The 22,318-nt window shown below is 33.2% G+C and overlaps 1 protein-coding gene and 2 non-coding genes across 3 annotated transcripts in view; 1 reads left to right on the top strand and 2 right to left on the bottom strand.

The window, feature by feature from the left end:
* LOC114335585 (protein grindelwald) overlaps positions 1-22,318 on the top strand; it is a 147,818-nt gene that overhangs the window by 21,308 nt on the left and 104,192 nt on the right. The window lies entirely within an intron of this gene.
* On the bottom strand, positions 15,142-15,214 carry Trnar-ucu (transfer RNA arginine (anticodon UCU)). Its single transcript has one exon. It is a non-coding gene; the product is annotated as a tRNA-Arg (tRNA).
* Trnar-ucu (transfer RNA arginine (anticodon UCU)) lies at positions 15,727-15,799 on the bottom strand. The gene has a single exon. It is a non-coding gene; the product is annotated as a tRNA-Arg (tRNA).

The following is a 22,318-nucleotide window of genomic DNA, read 5'->3' as shown; positions in this document are numbered from 1 at the left end:
ATTTTGAATAGAAGGTTGTTCATGCTAAACCGCATAGTTTTAGAAATATTGACGAAAAACGTAAAAAACTACGAATTTACCGATTTCTCCCCCCAAACCCGACGCACAAAATGATTTGACTTTTTTCTGGACATTGTGTGGACCATATAGAACAATTTGGTGTTGAAGAATAACTTTCACTTTGGATGTCTGGGTTATGCCATCTTTTGGATCAACTATACTATACTATAAGTACTTGCAACGATTTTTGATTTTAGGATTATTTTTTAAATTCCTCATTATAACATTTTTATGTGATTGTGTGTTATGATTGAATCTTATTTTTATAGGTAATACTTTGGATCCACTTCACTCGGCGGGGCAAACTTCAAAATATGGATTAATTCGAATATTTACTGTCAAATCTCTTGCACCACAAGCTTTGCTTGAAAAAATAGCATGTAAATGTACCAAAGGATGTACAAAAAACTGCGGTTGTAGGAAGATAGAAATAAGTTGTTCAATATTCTGCAAAGGGTGCATGTGCATGGGTACTAATTGTGGGAACTCTAAGATAACTGAGGTGTCAGAGGAAGAGATGGACTTTGATTTTGAAAATTTTTTAAATGTCAACGTTTAAATAATTTTAACTAAAGTGATGTTTTTAAAACTAATGTTTATGAAATTTTTGGAAAAGAAATCATTTTATATAATACAGGTAAATGTAGATGATACACCATTTTAAAGAACAGAAAGTAAGCCCTCTTTGTTGCGCAATATATAGATAGTATATTCATGTACAAGAAAAAATAATTATTATGAGAAATTTCAAAAACAATCGTAAAAAAATGTAAAAAATAATATTTTTTTATATTAGGTATTATATAATATACAGTGTGTCCACGGTTGGGGTGCCCAAGAGGATAACCTTTTTTAATTTCAATTTTAGCGAAAAATGTCATTCTTGATAAAAAGTTTTGCTTGTTCTAAAACCCCATAAAACGAAATAAAATTCAAGTTTTTCAAATCCTGCTTAATTTTGTAGCCAATTTTATGTAAATCCCTATAAATTTTTGCACTAAGTTCGAAATCGTAACAATAATCTAGTGTTGCCAAGCCACAATGTAGGTTAGTAATTGTCAACTCCGATAAATAATTTGCAAATTGTCATTTTTTTCGACAATGTCAAGCGTTCAATAAAGAATTTATTTTGTGATAAATTTCATTATTAAAATTATTGGATTAATAAATATTTAATTAATAAATAATTTGATGATTCAAGGAGAACGACAAAGTCTGGCTTCATAATCCAGAGAAGCGAAAGGGTTGTTCTCCCAAGTTATTATTATTACAATTTCGAAGTTAGTGCAAAAATGTATAAGTATTTGCAAAAAATTGGCTATAAAAATAAGCAGGAATAAGCTGAAAAACTTGAATTTTTTTTCATTTTATAGGGTTTTAGAACAAGCAAAACTTTTTATCAAGAATGACATTTTTCGCTAAAATTGAATATAAAAAAGTTTTTCCTCTTGGGCACCCCATCCGTGGACACACTGTATAATATATTATATAATAATTTTATTTTATTTTTATATTATATTATAAAAAACCGTTAAAAGTATAAAACCTTGAAAAACCATAATCTCTTTAAATGAAGTCGTACAACGTTATACAGTAGACCATTATAAAGGTAATTGATTTCTATTCCTAATTTCTATTCTAAGTTACGTAGAAAAAAGTTACAGAACGATATTTGCGAAATAACAAGGAAAATTGCCCAAAATTGCTGTGAGTGGCGAACTTTAAAAAATCATATTTCGAAAACTGTAAATCCTAATGACCTCTACAAAACATCATTTTAAAGAAAAAATATGTAAGTTTTTTTTCTGTGAAGCAATGTTTATACCTATATCCACGTGGACAAAAGTTATGGGACCAAAAACAAAATTTCTTTCTTTTGGGTTTCTTTGTGCTTTTTCTTTTGAATATATTTTTGTAAAAAAAAGTATCTTTGACTTTAAAAAGTTATATTTAGATAATAAATTTAACGAGGAACCATTTTTATGTAGACGTATTTGTACCAAAAGTTCATAGAACTCACCCTAATGTAACCTGTGCCCAGGGACTAATTCACCCATTTCTCAAAAACGCACCCCTTTAAATGGTAGCACTCTGCGGTTTTTTCATATATAGATGTCCATTGATCATGACAAATAATAAAACCCCGTTAACGTTGTAGTTCCTTTTAGCTATCTTATTTTGAATATAATCAATAGCCTATTAATACGTGAAGCTTTAACCTTGGTCAGAATAAATACATGTTATCTGAAAAACAATATTGGAAATTTTGTCAGTAACATGTCTAATGTCCATGGTTTTGTTAAATTTTTAATAAGTACTAGTACGTCTACATAATATAGAGCTACTAACCAGTTATCAAAATAAAGTGTACCTAAAGCATTTTGACGATTTGTCTTTCAGGGAATTGTATTTGTTATTGTTATTTTTTTACTCAGGTTAATCTTTGTCCATAAAAATGTATCAGTAAATTAAAAAGTGTAATATATGTAAAAATGTAAATTTTCAGTGACAGTAAAGCATATTTTCTATTCTCTCTTCTGAATAAGGTGCCACAAATCATCGTAGTCTCCAGCAACTCAATTTTTTTTAGTTTTTCTATACCATTATACGCATGAAGATATTCTTCTTTCAGATATCCACATTTCTTTCGTTCTAAATCATAGTCCATCTTTTATATGCATGTAGTAAAGTTGAAATATTGTTGCATGTTTTATGACTTAGGTGGCTCTGGATATATTTTTGATTTTAGTAGGGTACTTTATGATCCTACTGTTCTAGTACACATCATCGTTTTAGTTTACTTATGTGGAGTTGCATTTACTTCAGTGTTGGATTTTTCTGTGAGTCCAGTTTTAGGTGATTTTGTCAACTCTTCATGATGTGGAATGTGTTTAGTGGTTGCACTGGTTTTGTTGCTGACCACTGGTGATATTCGGCAAAAATTATTGCCTATTGTCCCCATTTTTTGTTTAATTATGACTGAGCTGAATGGTACTGACAAAATTTAAAATGATTAATTGTATATAGTTTCCGAACTCCCTACGGACAGGTATACTTGAACAAATTGGATGAGGAAACGACAAAAAAACAGATCCTTTCTGTCCGTGCGCAGTGCTCAAAGTCATCTATTTATCTAGGTATATGACAGAAAAGTGGAGATGCCTTCACGTCTCCAGGCAACACCAAATTCCTGATGTGTGTCGTCTGTCCAGGTTTTCATCAGGAAGTTCGTTATTTGCTGAGGCCAGCAATTTTGTCAGTAGGAAAGGTAGTCTCTTTTGGAGTCTCTGATGAATTGATTTCCGAAAGATGAGCAGGTAGTTTTGAGTGTGTTTTGCCTTCTGATAATTTGTAATGTATAACTCCTGCACTCCTGCGCAGAAAGGTGCGCCTTTTAAGTATGGTTGGGAATTTCGATAGTTGATGTGTCTTCTATAGTCATGTGTTCTGTCTTGTGTATATTATTTATAGATAAACCCCACTTTGCAAATGCGCCTATGAGTTTGTTTATTATGTATGACTCGTAAAGATGATTATATACATCAGTTAATATTTTCATCAGTATCGGGTTGCGTTTTCTTATTCACTGTTTTGAAGCGTTGTATAGACGAATTTTAGTCATAGCTGGAAAAGGTAGGAGCCTTGTTTAAGACCATTTGTTTGTATGAAAATCTCAAGAAAGTTAATTTCCAACTTAAAGAACCGTTTCATTATACTACTACTATTATCGATTTACATCGTTCTTCGACGCCTTCCGATTCCTAACCGTCATTCGTCTCTGTTTAGCCATATACCTGGAAGGTTTTCTCTTTCCTCTAGTTCTTCTTCAATTCCCTTCCTTCAGCATATTCTCGGACTTCCTCTTTTCCTTCTCCCTTCTGTTGTCCACGTCAAAATATGCTTAGGGATCTTATCATCTGTCATTCTATGTACATGGCCGTACCATATGAGTTGTTTTATTTTTATGTCATCAATTATTGTATGTGTACCTTCCATAATTTCTCATATTCTTTCATTTGGTATGGTTTAATTATTACTATAATATAATTCTTTGACTGCGAGTACCAGTGACAGATTCGACTTTATGATTCGACTGCTACGTTTTATATCTTATACTACTGATAATTTTTTCAATGTGTAAGGTACTAAAGTACCTTTTTACATCACTAGTTGCGAAAATCACGAGAAACTGCTGTGGAAAAAGTGTGTGAAAAAGTGCGGTGAAAGAACTTGTAAGTTATTGGAATGCTGTTCGGACTTTGATGGAATCTGCGAATTCTGTGTTGATATTTGCAATACTTAACATCACAACTTTAGTCAGGGCTTATGCGAGAAAAAATGTCAAAATAAGTAGTACCACTACATCAAATTTGAAAAATCTCTTAAACGGTATTATTTTTAACGAAAATTTATTAACACGTTGGCGGACAGTGCGTCAGATGTATAAGCAAGTGTTGTGACACTATATGTAATTTTCATAGTAGAATAGGAAAAAATGCAACGTCTAGAGACGTTGTGTCACATTACATCAATGGAAATTACACGTCTATAGAGGTTCTGTCCATCATCGTGTTAACAAGAATATTAATTTTGAGAGTATTACATAATGTCAAAGAAACTACAAAAGCACTAGGTTGTTGATACTGATTAATACGTGAAGCTTTAACCTTGACCAGAATAATACATATTATCTAAAAAACAATATTGGAAAATTTGTCAGTAACCTGTATCTTTGTTTAATTTTTAATAATTCCTAGTACTTTTATATATCTAACTACTATCCATTTACTGAAATACAGTGTGAAGCATTTAAAAAAATATAAACAAAATTTTTACCAATTGACAGTATACCACAGAAGATACAATTTGTACAAAAATATTCTCTTTATAAATAATAGTCTTCTATTCCATTTCGGTATAACTCTATATTTGTAGCGCATTTTGTTTGTTTCTTATACAAAATATACAATTTTACAAATATACAATTTATACTTTTGTATACAAAATATACAATTTGTACAAAAAAATGTTTACTAGTCTTCTGTTACCATTTCGGTATAACTCTATATTCGTGCTCTTTTTGTTTGTTTCTTATTTTCCTCTTTGTAATATTCTTAAAGATTCCTCTTCTTTGGATCCTGAATAAGGTGCCACAAATCATCTTAGCCTCCTTTAACCTAATGCATTCTTCCGAAACGTTAGGATACCATACCTTTAAAGATTTTCCTCTTTCAGATCTCCATATTTCTTTCCTTCTGGATCACAATTTATCTTTTATATATTATGCGTGTAGTAAGGTTGAAATATTGTTGCATATTTTTTGATTTGGGTTGCTCTAGATATCCTTTTTATCTTTAGCGGGGTGCTTATTTAATGATCCTACTGTTCTGGTACCATCATCGTTGTAGTTGGGTTTTGTGGAGTTGCGTTTACTTCAGTAGTGGATTTTTCTGTGAAACCCCTTTTAGGTGACTTTTATAAACACTTCAGGATTTGAAATGTGTTGAGCAGTGGCACTGGTTTTCTTGTTGTACAGTGGTGGTATTGGATGGCAATTATTATTGTCCTGTTGTCCAATATTTTTTGTTTAATTATGAATGAGCTGAATGTTATTGACAAATTTTAAAATGATTAGTTGGATATATTATTCAAACTCCCTATGGAGAGGTATGGGGTATGGTGTAAAACCGATCCCTCCTGTCCGTGTGCAGAGCTCGAAATGAGCTGTTTTTCTAGGTATACTACAGAAAAATGGAGATGCCTCCACATTTGCAAGCCACACCATGTTCCTGATGGGTGTCGATGTATTCATCAGCAAGTTCGTAATTGGCTGAGGTAACCTACCGTTCCTACCGGCAATTTGTCGGTAGGAAAGTAGGTTTCTTTTGGAGTGTCAAAGATGCTTGAAAAGTGAAAGAAAAAAAGTTATTCAATAAAATATCCGTTTCCCTGCCCAAAACGGACGTCTATGACCGATATTAGAAATTCGCAATTGTTGAAATCGATTTTTCTCTGGATAATCTGGAGAAAAAACTAATTACAAGACTCTAACTTCAAAGAGCTCTAGCTTGATTAGGAAGCATTTTCGGATAGTCCGTCCCATCTTGACTTTCCAGTATAGGGAACATAAGCAATAAGCAATGCAGTCCTTATGAGAGGTTTTAGCGCGGTGATGCCGATTTTATTAAAAAGAATTTGTAATCGAACATTAGAGAGATTAAAAAATTAAAACTGTTTTAGAAAGACAATCTACAATTGTAGGATTCGTATGAATTTAAGTTTATTTGATATACTATAGTTATAACGTATATTAATCCTTGTAGGAATGTAGATCCTCCATGTAGAATCCTCCATAAAATTGTAGATTGCCTTTTTAAAACAGTTTTAAGTTAATCACTCTAATGTTCGATTATATAGTCTTTTTGATAAAATCGGCATCACATCGCTAAAAATTCTCATAAGAACTGCATTTCCAATGTTCCCTATACTGTAAAGTCAAGGTGACCCGAACATAGGTGAATTGAATTGAGTTAAATTTTAAATTATCTTAAAATTCTCTAAGGAATCTGCGGTCTTTGTTTGTCATGAGAGTGTCTGGATACCCTGTATAGAACCTTTCTACGTCTAAACAACAGGAAAGTTACTGTTATATCTTTAAAATTGTTTACACTTAATTTAATCTAGTTTCAAATTTCGCGAAGACAAACAATAGTGTGTTAATCATTTTCAACATTTCAAAACAGCTGATTACATACCTATATAATTTTCGCTATGCTTCTAATGTTACGATACATGGTTATTAGCTATTGTTATTTTGTAATCTCGAACAAACAGTAGTCTTTGGAATGTTAAAACAAGCAACTGTTAGACGATCATTGTTCTCATTCGTTTAATTGGATTATTATAATTAAGAATAACTGTAGTAGAAATTTGCCCACAGTCTAATGGATATATTCATTAACTTTTAATTGAACGAATAAAGAAACATCTGAAAAAATAGTGTAATTCCCAGGAAAACTTTAGCCTAAAAATATAGAAATTAAGACCTGACCTTTATATGTTTAGGGCTTTCGAGTACTATTTTTTTGTACTTCTGCTTTTAGACGAGGAAATGAAGCAGCAAAAAGCCCAAAACCTACCAGATTTCCGCAGGTAGATGAACATTTTTGCATTCGATTTGTGAGAGCTTTAGAAGAGCTTGTGAACAAAAATGATGATGAAATGAAAATTGCATTTAGGGCAGTCAATGAGGGTATTTGGCTCCGAATTCCATCCTACTGCATAGATTTACTTGATATTTTCACAGTAAGTAGGGAATATCTCAAGAAATAAAGTCTACCCTATGCCAATGTGCGCTTTTATCTTGGGGTGGTTTCCACCCCTTCTCGGGGGTGAATTCTTTTTAATTAAATAGCCACGGAAGAGGCTATAAAAGCTAATTCTGAGCAAAAACTGTTCTATAATTAATTTTTGAGAACTCAATACTTTTTGAGTTATTCGTGGTTGAAAATTAACCATTTTCATTGAAGAATGACACCTTTTCGGACGGATTTTTGCGAATACCTTAAAAACTAGTACATCTAACAAAAAAACTATATGAAATATTTTTGTAGCTTATAAAAAAACAAAGAGAATCGTTCCTTCATTCCTAGTTATAATACAAAAAGGGATATGGAAGGTGAGAAGGAGTTTATTTTTTTGGTGCATGCTCAAATCGGTGTATTCAACTTGAAATAACAGCTTGTATTGCTTAAAAAGAGCTTTAAAATGAGGAATATTAAATTTCGATTACATTCAAACTAAGCGAGATATGCTGCAAAAAATTTGATGACTAATGTATATTAAGAAGAAGTGAGAAGCATAAACCCCTCATACATCAGAATTTAAATACATCATTTTCCTTCTACAATACTTTTTATTATAGTGTTATTTCTATGTTCAAAAAGTTGGACTTGTTAAAATGAATGGTGTTTGAAAAAAATAAGATCAAATTATAGGGCTCATTTTTAAATTTTCTTAAAAATTTTCCCTTTTCTCCATGTAACTCGAAAATGATAAGAGATACGAAAAAAGATACAAAACAAAAATGTATGCTTTTTTTAGATAAAAGTTTAGTTTTTATTTTTCATTACTGTATCTCTTATCATTTTCAAGTTACATCGAGAAAAAAGAAGATTTTTAAGAAAATTTAAAAATGCGCTCTATAATTTGATCTGATTATTTTTCAAAAACCATTCATTTTATACCCGTCCAACTTTTGAACCTAGAAGTAACACTTTAATTAAAGGTATTGTAGAAATAAAACGATGCATTCACATTCTGGTGGATGGGGGTTAAAATTATTTCTCATTTTTTTTAAATACATTAGTTATCAATTTTGTTTGCAGCATATCTCGCTTAAGTTGAAAGTAATGGACCCTTAATATTGCTCATTTTAAAGGTCTTTTCAAGCACTACAAAAGGTATTGGTAGCATTACACACCTAAAATCGACCGTTTTTCTGTTATTTCAAGTTGAATACACAAATTTGAGTATGTACAAAAAAACAAACTCATTCCACTTATCATATCTCTTTTTGTGTTATAACTAGAAGATTTATGAAGGCAAGTGTCTCCTTGCATTTTTATAACCTACAAAAATGTTTTATATAGTTTTTTTTTAGTTAGATGCATAATTTTTAAGGTATTCGCAAAAAACCGTTGGAAAAGGTGTTCTGTTTCAATGAACATGGCCAATTTTCAACCAGGAACAACTCAAAAAGTATTGTTTTCAAAAAAAAAAATTATAGAGTAGTTTTGGCTTAGAATTTGGTTCTTTAGCGAATTCCCTAGTTATTTCAACCAAATTATTTTCTACCACTTAGAAGGGGTGGGAACCACCCCGAAGATAAAAGCACACATCCTCATAAGGTAGAGTTAGGAGATAAGTAGAGGCTATTCCCAAAATTTCATTAAAATCCATGCATTGGGATAGAATTCGGAGGTAATATTCTCTTCTTGCTCCCATTGACTGGCGTACCTAATTATTGAACAATAAAATGCATTTAAGAAATGCATTTCGAAGTGATCAAAAATGATAAATTTGTAATTCGGAAACAATTGACGGAAATCAGTTTTGGGGTAGTTGAACACGACGAATAATAAGAGCGGTGGTCTCTGAGCTCTTTTGGGGTCGCTGAATATTGATCTCCAGTCGACCATTGTCTCTAAGGCACATGGTGCCCATAATGTGCGTCATTTCCTGGAGCTTTGCTGCAAAATCAACGTGCAAAGTCTTTAATCGGGGTTTTTGGAGTCGCTGATTACGAATAGCATAATGGTTATGGTCTTTGATGCTTCGGTGACCAAGACAAGCCTCATCTCCTGGAGTTTTGTAGAAGATCGATATAAAATCAGTGCAAACTCGTTACTCGGAAGTATTCAAGATCACTTAACGCGAATATTATGTCGGCGATGGTCTCCGAGCAGGGCCAGCATATGTTGGACCGAATTTCTATAAAAATACTGCAGACGAGTCTCCTCCTGGGGACCAGGTGTCTCGGTGGCCACTGACGACATATTATTCGTATTCTGCATTCCCAATAACCTCCAAGTAAAGATTTTGCACTGATTTTGTAACGAATTCGTAGAAAACTCCAGGAGACGAGTCCCATCGAGACACGATGAGCAGCACGGAAGAGGTTTTTTTAATGGAAGGGTTATTGTATTGTTTATTAATAAAAAAGCAACAAACAAACAAGCAACGACGCTGTAGAATTAAGTGGAGTAAAAAGTGGCTCCTGCGGAGAATTTCATAATTCACTACTGTTTGACGTGTCGATTTGCACTCTGGAAATTGTCCGCAGAAAAAATTAAAAGAAAATTAGGTTTGAAAATTCTAGGAAAATTTCCCATATTTAATTTTCTTTTAATTTTTTCTGAGGACGATTTCCAGAGTGGAAATCTAAACGTCAAACAGTAGTTAATTAAGAAATGTCATTTTCATTACACCTACAATTATTATGGCCCAATCCCATACAAACATAATACCATTGTATAACTAGACAGTTAAACAATGATAATACTACGTTAAACATGAAACAAGAGAACAGTTTCAGTATATTATATAAGTATATAAACTTTTTTCAGCGGTAGTATACCAATATTGAAAAAAAAATAGTTAATCTTTAAAAAAAGGTAAAAAAATTATATGATTTTAAAGAATTCCCTATTTATGGAATCAATTAAAAATAAAAAAATAAAATATTACGTATTAAATAAAAGCGTATGCTTCATTTTTCTTATTCCTGTCGGAATATTCTCTACTCTTCACCTTCCATAATGCTGGCAAAGATTTGTATAACTCTATAAATTCAGTTAAAAACTGTTTCGTAACACTTCTTATGTCGCTCATCTTGGTCTATCCACCTCGAAAACTTTTGCGGGACTGAAGAACGGACTGAACTACCGTCCACACGTGCAAGTAAAACTGTAGAACCAAAAACTGCACAGGTAAAATCTTCAGCATGTCGAGGAGGATACAGTCCGCGCTTGGAGGCCTGTGCGCGATGCAGTCTTGCCGTCCATACGCACGCTCTTACCTGCACAAACCAGACTGTGCAGGCATGCTTTCAGGCAAGACGGTGCGTGTAGCCGGGCTATAAAACTCCAGGCCGACGCCCATCTTGGGCACAAGGTGCCTCGGAGACCGCCGTCATGATATTCGTATTTAGCGAGCCCAAAAACTTCCGGGTAACAAAATTGAACTGATTTTGGTTAATTGTTCCCTAATTACAAATTTGTCATTTCTTGTTAGTTCGAAATCCATTTTGGAAAAACAGTTTCCTTGTTTAATGATGTAATTTTCTTTACGTCATTATCATTTTTGTTTACAACGTTTCCTTAGGTTCTTGCGAATCGAATACCAAAAGCTCCATTAAGGTTCATCCAACTACAAGAATTCGGTAGGTTTATTATTACAGTTCCTCGCCTGGCTGATTTTTTTTATGGCCATTAGGAACGTTTTATAAAAAAAGGATTCCTCTTTGTCCCGGATTATTATTGAGTCTTTTAAATTTATTACTAAGTGCTGTCAGTTATTTCGTCATTTCTACTCCACAACTTTTCAATGCAGTCGTGTGAAACAACGTGTTTACCAAGATCTACAAAAGAAAGGCACTAACAGAACAAGAATAATAGTTCACACATTTCATTTTGATATCCAACCTTTACCTACTTGTTCTACAATGTTCAGTCGTTTAGTTGTTTTTAACGCTTCCTGCTTACTCATAATAACTTCTTCTTATTTTTCCTTCTTGTATGTAAGCTTTTAAAGCCTGTTTCTTCTTCAATATTAGTCTCCAAAATTGTTTAGGTTATCGCACCATGGCACCATCTTTTTCTTGGTCTGCCAATACTTCTTCGTTCATTTGGTGACTTGTCTCGTGCTATTCGTATTATCCTATCCTCTGCCATTCTACTAATGTGTTCGTTCCACTCCTGTTTCCGTTTTGTCACCCATCCATTTATGTCTTCTATATTGCATGATCTTCTTATGTTTTTGCTTCTCTTCCTATCCAACAGACTTTTTCCTGATATTCGTCGGAGTATTTTCATCTCTGTTGTTTCTAGTAGTCGTCTCGTTTTAGATGTACCAGGTCTTGTCTCCGCCGTGTATGTCAATATTGGTCCAATTGCTGCTTTACAGATTCTTGCTTTTGTGTCTTGCCTTTGGTGTTTGTTCTTCCAGATTATGCCATTAAGATATCCTGCCGCTTTACTTACGTTTAAGCTTTTTTGTCGTACTTCCTCTTCAACATATCCGTAACTGGTTATATCTGTTCCCAGATATCTAAACTTTGCTTCCTGCTTTATTATTATTTCATTAAGGCTATGGGTACATAATTCGCAAATATTTTACGTGTATCCCTACTTTTTCTGTCTTTACACGGCAAATTACGTCTAGTAAAATTCACACTGGTATGGATATGTAAACATTACTAGAATGTCATTCTACTTGAAAATGTCATCATTAATTTAAAGAGATGGCTTTTGAATGTTCTTGGATAACTGTTATTTTTATAATTGCAAATTATTAATTCAGTTAATAAATGTGATAATTTTTTCACTAACTATGTATTCAGTGATTGTAATAATTTATTTGTACAACAAAAACTAATACTCAATCGAGAAAAGAGGAAAAGTGTTAAAGTGATTTTTTAATAATATATTGTTATGGAACGCTTACAATTTTGAACATCTTTAACAACAAAATACTTGGATCACAGAATATATGATCCTGATGTATTCTCTGCTTGGATCTTCCACAAATAATACAAAATAAATAACTTTTTATTAAGTTCACGTCTTAAATCAATTATTTATCAAATACACTATATATCAATAATATTTAATCAATACCTCAAAATATTCCCGATGCAATGTCAAATATTTAAAATTGTCACTGATTGTCAGTGTCTGACTGACAATATATGCTGACAATATTATATTCGGCTGAGTGCGTTGTAAGACAAAGATAGATTTGGAAAATATTACCACGGCATTGTGTTCATTTTTTTCGAATCCTGAAAAAACCAATAAATATTTTTGAAAAATTTAAACGCAGAATGAAAGATAAAATTATTACCGAAGGCCGAAAGTCCCTTAGAATAAATAAAAAGTTTATTTTGAATGAGATATTTGAAATTAAAAATCACACTAAATTTTCTCTTAGTTTTTCACCCCCGTAACTTATTTAAATAAACATTATAGAAGTTCTCAGGGACTTTCGGCCCTCGCTAATAACGTAATCTTTCATTCTGCGTTTAAATTTTTCAAAAATACTTATTAGTTTTCTCAGGATTCGAAAAAAAATGAATCCCCATTTGAATAGCATTGCAGCCGAAAATACGTACCGATCCTCTTAATTTCGATATTACATCGTAGTGGGTATTTAGATGTTGTCATATATTTGGTTTTTCTTCTGATATTACCATATTGTATTTCTTGGCTGTTGTATTGAAGGTGTGTGTTTTTTTTCGTCCCTGTGTGTGTATTTCGTCCATTACTATATTAAACACCAGTGGGCTTAACGAGTCACCTTGTCTGACTCCGCTTGGTACATGCGGACATATTAGTAGATTTGCTGTTACATATATCCATGCATGCATATTGTTTTTAACGGGAAAGTAGCATGTTAAATTTTCTGGCGGTTATATTAAATTGGTGCAGCATACATTGTAAATCCTCTTTACTTTGAGAGATTAGTATTGCCTCGTCATAGCAAAATATTTTAAACTGTGATTATCTCATTTGGTATACTTTTTCAATATTTCATGCATGATCAGGTGGAACAGTAGAGGACTCGGGGAATCTCCCTGATTTGTCTGATTACCAGCTTCGATTGGGTCAGCTAGTACTTGCTCTACTTTTAAAAGGCGTTCACAGTATTTATTTTACTTCTGCACAGATACAAATGCGTATGCTTTTATGTATTTTTGATAGGTACGTGTTACAGATATTTCATCTTTTCGGTATATTTTTCTCTTACTCCTCTAATGTAATAACATTCTGGAATGTATAAACACACATTTAACTTTTTCGCGATCGAACAAATCAGAGGATAAAATCTCATTTTACAAGTGTGTACAGATACAGTATTTATCACAATGGCTAAGACTGAAATTAGGTAGGTACTTACTGTCTCTACTGAGATGTAAATCTGTTGTCATTCATTCGTTTTAAATAACCATACCACATCAGTCTTCTTTTTTTTCTATCGATTCATTACCATCTACATATCGTAGTTCTTCCCATGTCATCATTTCTAACATGGGCTAGTCTTGAAATCTGGGCGCTTCTTCAGTATACTCAATTTTTAGAGATAGCAATCTCTATCTTTCTTTCGAACTTCCCATATTTCTGACCCGTCTGTACATTATCTTCTTCTTGTAGTCTTGCCTATCCGTTTCGGATGTTGGCGACCATCATGGCAATCTGTACTTTGCACACTGCTGCGCTAAAAAGATTTGTAGTTGTTGTGTTGAACCACGTACGTAGATTTTTTAGACAGGAAATCCTTCGCCTTCCTGGTCCTCGCTTTCCTTTTACTTTTCCCTGCAAGATTAGTTGCAGCAGTCCATATCTTTCACTGTTCCTCATGATGTGACCAATGTATTCGATTTTGGCTGTTTTTATTTTGATGATTCTTTTTGTATTCTCAGCAAAACACCCTGATTAGTAATGTCTTCTGTATAAGATATCTTCAGGATTCGACGATAAAGCCACATTTCAAAAGCCTCAATTTTCTTGCAGGTGGCGTGACGTCTGTGAGAGTCCACGACTCTTTTCCGTGCAAAATATGCTTTCAACAATGCTTTTGTAAATAGACATTCTTTTTTCTATTCGTTATTTTATGGCTCCAGAGAATTGAATTTAATTGGTGAATAACACGTCGTGTTTTGTTTTAAAAAACTAATAACTTTATTCTGCTTTATCCCAGCAAATGGATATATAACTAATCTTAGGACATAAAACTTCAAAAAAATAAAAAAATAACTAGGTAGTAGGTAGATAAAAATTAGTACCTATCTCGTCCAAAAAATTCTAAATTTGATACCGACTTAGGTGAAAATGGTGTGATTACAGATATATAAATATTAATAATTATATGTATACTTATACATTCATCATTTTTCTGGTAATAAAACCATAGAATTGTAATTTTTTACTACAACCAATTGATATGTATATATTATGTATTTGTATTTATTGTTAAATTGTGCCATCATCATGATAATTTGTTTTATAAATAAAGAAACAACCGTGATTCAAGCCACTAATAATTCCCTAATAATTAAAAATTAGCAACGTACTTTCCTGTATGAATAATTAATTTCAAAAACCACATTCAAAGTCATTATTCAAAGAAATAATAATATTCTTTAATAATTACGAAGTTTAATTTTTTGTTGTTATTAAGACATGCAGTGATTATTTGACAAAATGTTCATTTATTTATGATTTATAGAATATTTATTATAGAATAAGGCTATATTTCTTTTAATATACGTAAAAAAAATTAAAAAAAGTTTTGTCCACATTGCATCCCTGGTGGGGATCGAACCCACGACCTTTGGATTAGAAGTCCAACGCGCTATCCGCTGCGCTACAGGGACGTTAGAAAAATTTTCGAAGTAAAGCAATATAACGAGATGCATTCGAATTAGGATAACTACTATTTTGAAAGTTTTTTTAACCGCTTTAATTCATATTAATATGAATCCATACGTTTATTAGAGTATTGATTATTTTTTTTTGGAAAATGTTTTTACACCAAAAATTGGCGGAAAAAAAATTTTTATTGGAAAAATACCAAAAATTTGTGAAATTTTACAGTGTGTTAAATACATTCATAGTCATATCTAATATTTAGGTACAAACTGGAAGATTTGACGAAACGTTTGTATTTTTCCAAACAGCTGTATTATAATGATGTAAAATATATTATAATGGATTTTATCAAATATGAAACTTTAACATATTGAAAATATTTTAAAAAAAATTTAAAAATATGTATTATAAAATTAAGTACTTAAATATAGATTAATTAAACTTAACAATGTTAAGCACGCTTCAATTACCAAGTTATGGTAATTGAACCATGAAATAAAAATCTTGATCAGCCATGCATCCCTGGTGGGGATCGAACCCACGACCTTTGGATTAGAAGTCCAACGCGCTATCCGCTGCGCTACAGGGACTGTGATTTCAAGTGATCCATGGTATCTTCGGATCACGTGGTACAAAGGACAATAGAACAATATACGACAATACCTACATTGACCATTCCAGGTCAAGTGACTTTCGACACCCTTGCTGAGGGGCAAAAATTGTGTTTTTGGTGTTATTTTTGCTATTTTCTCGTTTTATTATAAAAAATCTGTGGTTTTAACTACAAAAATTTCAAATATTGGATATAGGACACCCTCGTGGGGTATGCAAAAACCCGGTATAATCAGAAAATCAGTTTTCTTGGCCCATATCGTCGTTGTGTTTACAGTGTATTGTGATTATAGTGATTTAAAACATTTCGGTCTTTAAATGCGGCTGGTATTATAAAAAAACTTACTTTATCTCTTTTACCTTTACTGGAACACTTTCAAACTGAACAAAACGCTGGTATTTTAATCATATTCTTAAATTAAACAATGGTTTTCTACACTTAACCTAGTTTGTTTACAATATTTTGCCCATCAGTCGCTGTCAAATGACGTCACCCTGGAATGGTCTATTGTCACCAAATAGTAGTGGTGGTCATTCACGAACGATATGGATCAAAGATCTTTGATTCGATCGACTTTTCGACTAGCGTTTTAATCCTCGCAGGACCAACCTTTTAGTAGAAACAGCTAGGACCAAGGAGGGTCAATAAATGTCGACACATAAATTAATTCAAAACGTGCTTCTTTATTTAAACTAATTTAAAAATAACACTTTTATATTATTCCTAGACATTAATGGAATAGTTAAAAGATAGGAATCTATAATTTACCCGGAGTCTTCGGCTTCAGTGGAATTGGCATCACCGTATATACATAATCATTCTTTACTTCTGTGCTTACCGCATACATACTTGCATTTTGAACAAACTATGGTTGTTTTTGCCCACTTATTGGCCTTTTCCCTTTTAGATTTTGTTAATTTGACACATGAATGATATTGTCCCTTTCAATTTTGGGATGGTGTTGAATGCTGTTGAAGGTATTCAAAGGGATTATTTATAGTCCACTGTCAAGTTTTTATAAGAGTATTAGGAAATGAATTAAATTATAGAAATGCTAATTATGCTATCTAATAGGACATTAGTACGCCGACAACTACTAATTATTTAAGATTTTTAGGAACAAGGGTATTTAGAAAATCGGATGTAATACAATGTTGTCGATACTTTTTAACCCTTGTTGGTCCTTCTAGGGTTAAGGCATTGCAGATGGTCATTTGTTACGTGGCCTGATTGAAACACTGATTAAAAAATTAAGTAAAACCCTTTAACTAAAAGATTAACTAAAAAGGGCTACATGACAAATGCAGAACCAGTTTTTGATCTGATGACAGATCATCATCAGTGCTGAACCTTGAGCTTCTTCTTCTTCTTCTTATTTTGGTATCATAACCCTGGATGGGTCTTTGCCTGTCTGGCTTTGTCCTTCCATTCAGATCTCTCTTGGGCCCTTCTCCTCCATTGTCTTATATTCATGGTTTTTAGATCGTCTTTCACGTCATCCAACCATCTCGTCCTGGGCCTTCCTTTTTTTCCGCCTTCCTACCGGCTTCCACTGTAACATCTTCTTTGTCGTTTTCATATCTTCTTGTCGCTGAACATGTCCCAGCTATGGCAGTCTTTGACTTTTCACAAATCTTACAATGTCATAACCTTCATTCAGTTCATTAACCTCGTCGTTTCGCTGAACCTGGAGCTTACAGTTTATATAGTTGGGCTTGTTGTAATGGTTACAAATCTCTTTTTTGGACTGGAACGTTTCTTGGAGTTTTAACACCCCAAAATTGAAGAAAGACATTGTTGTTCATACACTGGGTGATGAACCATATATCCAACTTAAGAGTCCATCTTTTAGTGGCTAGACGCATGTATTGAGAAGCCAAGTTTACAAATTCAAATTTACAAATCCACAAGGAAAAAGGTTTTCCTGTACTACTATCATTGTTTGATTTGCGTGATGGCTGATACCATTTATATCACAAAAAATTTAATTAAAATCCTTTATAAAAGGTATATTTATTAAAATTTCCTCAACTTGGCTTCTGAATACATGGGTCTAGCCACTAAAAGATGTATCTACTTTTAAGCTGGATATATGGTTCATCTCCCAGAGTATTAACAACAATGCCTTTCCTAAATTTTGCACTGTTTAAACTCCAAGAAACGTTCCAGTCCACTTAAATAACACCTTCCAACTCAAAATTTCGACAAAGGAGATTTATAACCATTATAGCAGGCTCAAATTTATAAACTGTAAACTCAAGGTTCAGCACTGATGATGATCTGTAATCAGATCGAAAACTAGTTCTGCATTTGTGATGCAGCCCTTTTTAGCGAATTTTAATAAATATACCTTTTATAAAGGATTTCACTTAATTTTTTTGTGGTATATGCCAGTATATGGTATACAAGAATAAAAAACCGCTAAACGCCGTAAAAATGAGTGGCGCATAAAATATTCCAGCTACAAAAGATCTGATATGAATATTACGTGGCGCGAAAATGGATTTTCATTTGATGCAAAACAAAAATCTAGTTTTATTTTAAAATATTTTTCCATAATATTTGCTAAATTTCAAGTAAACGCGCCACAAAAGAGTAACTTTGATACAGTTTGAATTTTGAAACTCTTTTGTGGCGCGTTTACTTCAAATTTAGCAAATATTATGGAAAAATCTTTTAAAATAAAACTAGAATTTTGTTTTGCATCAAATGAAAATCCATTTTCGCGCCACGTAATATTCATATCAGATCTTTTGTAGCTGGAATATTTTATGCGCCACTCATTTTTACGGCGTTTAGCGGTTTTTTATTCTTGTATCAGGAGTTTTTCAAAGTTATTTATAATTTAAATGTATGAAGTTGAATACAATGTTCCTCTATTACACGTCAAGCTTTATAAATGGTCACCTTTGTTGCATTATCTCCCAAATGATCTAGTGTCCATCGAATGTACACTAGATTTTTTTTATTCGAAATAGATTGAAAAAAAAAATATTGAGATGGCCGGTAAATGAAGTCGGACTGCCCGTTGCCAGATCAAATTTAGCGTCGTAACCACTACAACTACATAAACCATTTCGGGAATAATCGTTAATTGGATTATACTTTTGTAGCTTAATAACTTCTAAACGGCTTAACCGATTTTGATTAGTAAACATGAGTTTGAAACGTATTGACCAGTAATATCTGATGGATCTAAGGTCAAGTATGATAACTGAAGCTATTACAGGAATTATTGAGCTTGAGAAACCGTTTTTCCCACAGGAAATAGATTTTATCATACTTATGAAGCCTATAACCTAAAAATTTTAAATTTTCCGGGATATGAGGTATACACCGTTAAATTCGTCTTGAGTCCTTCTACAAACGCTAAGTTATTGGCGCAATTCGTAGGTTGAAATGTTGAGTAATTGTCGAAAAACCAAAATTTTCAAAGTTTAGTTTTTCAGTTTTTCAGCTATACTGAGCCGTGTGTATGTCTGATCCTGACGGCTTGAACACCATTTGAAAGCTTAAGTCAACACTATTAATTTGATGTATTTGCGGTTCTCCTGGCTCTTCTTGATCCGAATATATATACCCCCAAAACATATGCCGTTTTGTACCTACTAAGTCCTATAGCTGGCTTATGGGTGGTCAAAAGTCACAAACTACACCGGTTCTAAATCGGCCCTGACCCCCTCTTCAAACACAGAGGAAAAATATCAAATCGGTTTAACTTTCAAACACACATACATATATAATATCCACAAACATTTTCCCTTTTTTAAATAAAAATTAAGTCACATTTCTAAGCTCTATAACTTTTGAATGGTATAACCGATTTTCAAAATTAGACATGCGTTGGAAAGGTAATGATCAGTTTTATTAGAAGCCGCAAAGGTTGGATTTAAATTTTTAAAGTTTTTGGGAGTTGTGGGGACGAGAACGAAAAACAGACCCTAAAGAGGAAGGGCCGTAAAATCTACACTCTTTGACCAAAATCGATGGTTGACATATAAATGGGTGACTTTTTTTCTGAACTTTAAGATGGGAGTTGGCCCAATTTTCAATTCAGTCAGATTTAGAAAATCGAAAATTTCGTGTATATATAGTGTTACGTGTAGGGGGTGTGGGTGTGCGCTACTGGCGAGAACTGCCGTTCTCTGGTAATGTTCAAAATTAGACATGCGTTGGAAAGGTAATGATCAGTACTGTTAGAAGCCGCAAAGGTCGGACTTAAATTTTCGAAGTTTTTGGGAGTTTTGGGGACCAGAACGAAAAACAGACCCTAAATAGGAAGGGCCGTAAAATCGACACCCTTGGACCAAAATGGATGGTTGACATATGAATAGGTGAGTCTTTTTCTGAACTTGAAGATGGGAGTTGGCACAATTTTCAATTCAGTCAGATTTAGAAAATTGAAAATTTCGTGTATATAATAGTGTCGCGTGTAGGCGGGTGTATTTCTGCGCCACTGGCGAGAACTACCGTTCTCTGGTAATTTTTTCGATATAAAACTAACAGCTTCGATAACCAATAAATCGAAAACTATTAATTTTATCAAAAAAGTGTATAATGAACATTTTTTGCTTATAATTAATATTTTTACCAGCATTTGCGGTCAAAATATAATAAAAAATTTCCACCCTCGAGATGAGGTGGCAACCACCCCATGGTAAAAGCGTCTTTCGGCATCATATAGATTTTGATCCTTGGACTATCCACTACTTGTTGTCAAATTTTCAAGCAAATCTATCCATTCTGTAAAAATTGCGAAGTGAAAAATTTCAGTTCCTGGACTAATTATACTTTTGGAGCTCTATAACTTCTGAACGGTTTACCTGATGTTGATCACTAAACATGAATTTGAAACGTATTGACAAGTAGTATCTGATGCATCCAAGATCGAGTATGATAACTGAACGTATTACAGGAATTATTGAGCTTGAAAAACCGTTTTTCCCATAAGAAATAGATTTGATTATACTTATGAAGCCTATAACTTAAAAATTCGAATTTTCCCAGATATGAGGTATACACCGTTAGACGCGTCCTGAGTTCTTCTATGAACGCTCAGTTATTGGCGCAATTCGTAGGTTGAAATTTTGAGTAATTGTCGAAAAGCCAAAATTTTCAAAGTTTAATTTTTCAGTTTTTTGGCTCTGGTGAGCAGTGTGTATGTCTCAGCTTGATCGATTAGGCGCCATTTGAAAGCTTCACTCAACCCTATTGATTTGGTGTGTTTGCGGTTTTCCTGTCTTTCCTTGAACCTAAGATATATACGCCCAAAAAATATGCTATATTGTATCTACCTAGTCCTCTAGCTGGCTTACGGGTAGTCAGAAGTCAAAAATTAGACCGGTTCTGAATCGGCCCTCACACCTTCTTGAAACACAGAAAAAAAAATTCAGATCGGTTTAACTTTTCCACACACATACATACATACATACATACATACATATCCACAAACATTTTCCATTTTTTAAATAAAAATTAAGTCATATTTCTGAGCTCGATAACTTTTGAATGGATTAACCGATTTTCAAAATTAAACATGCGTTGGAAAGGAAATGATCTGTGCTATCAGAAGCCGTAAAGATCGGGCTTAAATTTTTGAAATTTTTGGGAGTTTTGGGGACGAGAACGAAAAACAGGCTTTAAATGGGAAGGGCCGTAAAATCCACACCCTTGGACCAAAATGGAGAGGTAACATATGGATGGACGAGTCTTTTCCTAAACTTTAAGATGGGATTTGGCCCAATTTTCAATTCAGTCAGGTTTAGAAAATCGAAACTTTCGTGTATATTTAGTGTCGCTTGTAGGGGTGTTGTGCGCCACTGGTGAGAACTGTCGTTCTGTGTGGACAGGAAAAACCATCTACAGGAAAAACTTTTTCCTTGTGGATTTGAAACCCTGGTTGTTCTTCTGACTGATAGTAATAGAGTTTTACTTCCAATATATTTGCCAATATTTGAATAAATAACTTGTGTAGGTGGCAGTGGCGCACCTAGGGTTTTCTAGGGGGTGTTGGGTTGGGCACCGAATTTTTTTTTTATTTTTTGTGAAAGACAAGTTACATTTTCCTACTATCCTTTATATGTTTTGTATATGCCGTGGGAGGAGTTTTAACCCCCATCCCCCGGGTGCGCCACTGATAGGTGGTATAAGTAGTAAACTAATGGGTTTATAGTTTTCACGATCTAATTTATCTCCCTTTCATGAAGGAGGATCGTCACAAGATTTTTCCATTTATTTGGAATGTTTTTGTAATGCAGGGAGAGATTAAAAAGTATTCTGACATCAAAGTGGATCTCCTAGTTGAATGTTGAATTGACTCAATGACTACAGCACCACCTTCTCTCTGTTATTTTTTATACGTTTGAGAGCATGTTGAATTTCTTTCTGGGATATATCTAGTATATAGCTTTGGATAGAGATTAGATAGATTTGAGATTTGGATAGATTAGAGATTGCTTTATTTGTGGAGTTTATTTCTTGTGGGCCAACATTTCCT

The sequence above is a fragment of the Diabrotica virgifera genome, chromosome 8 (genome assembly GCF_917563875.1).
Source record: "Diabrotica virgifera virgifera chromosome 8, PGI_DIABVI_V3a".
NCBI lineage: Eukaryota > Metazoa > Arthropoda > Insecta > Coleoptera > Chrysomelidae > Diabrotica > Diabrotica virgifera.
Note: the sequence above shows the minus strand (reverse complement) of the source record. Positions and strands in the feature narration are given on the sequence as shown.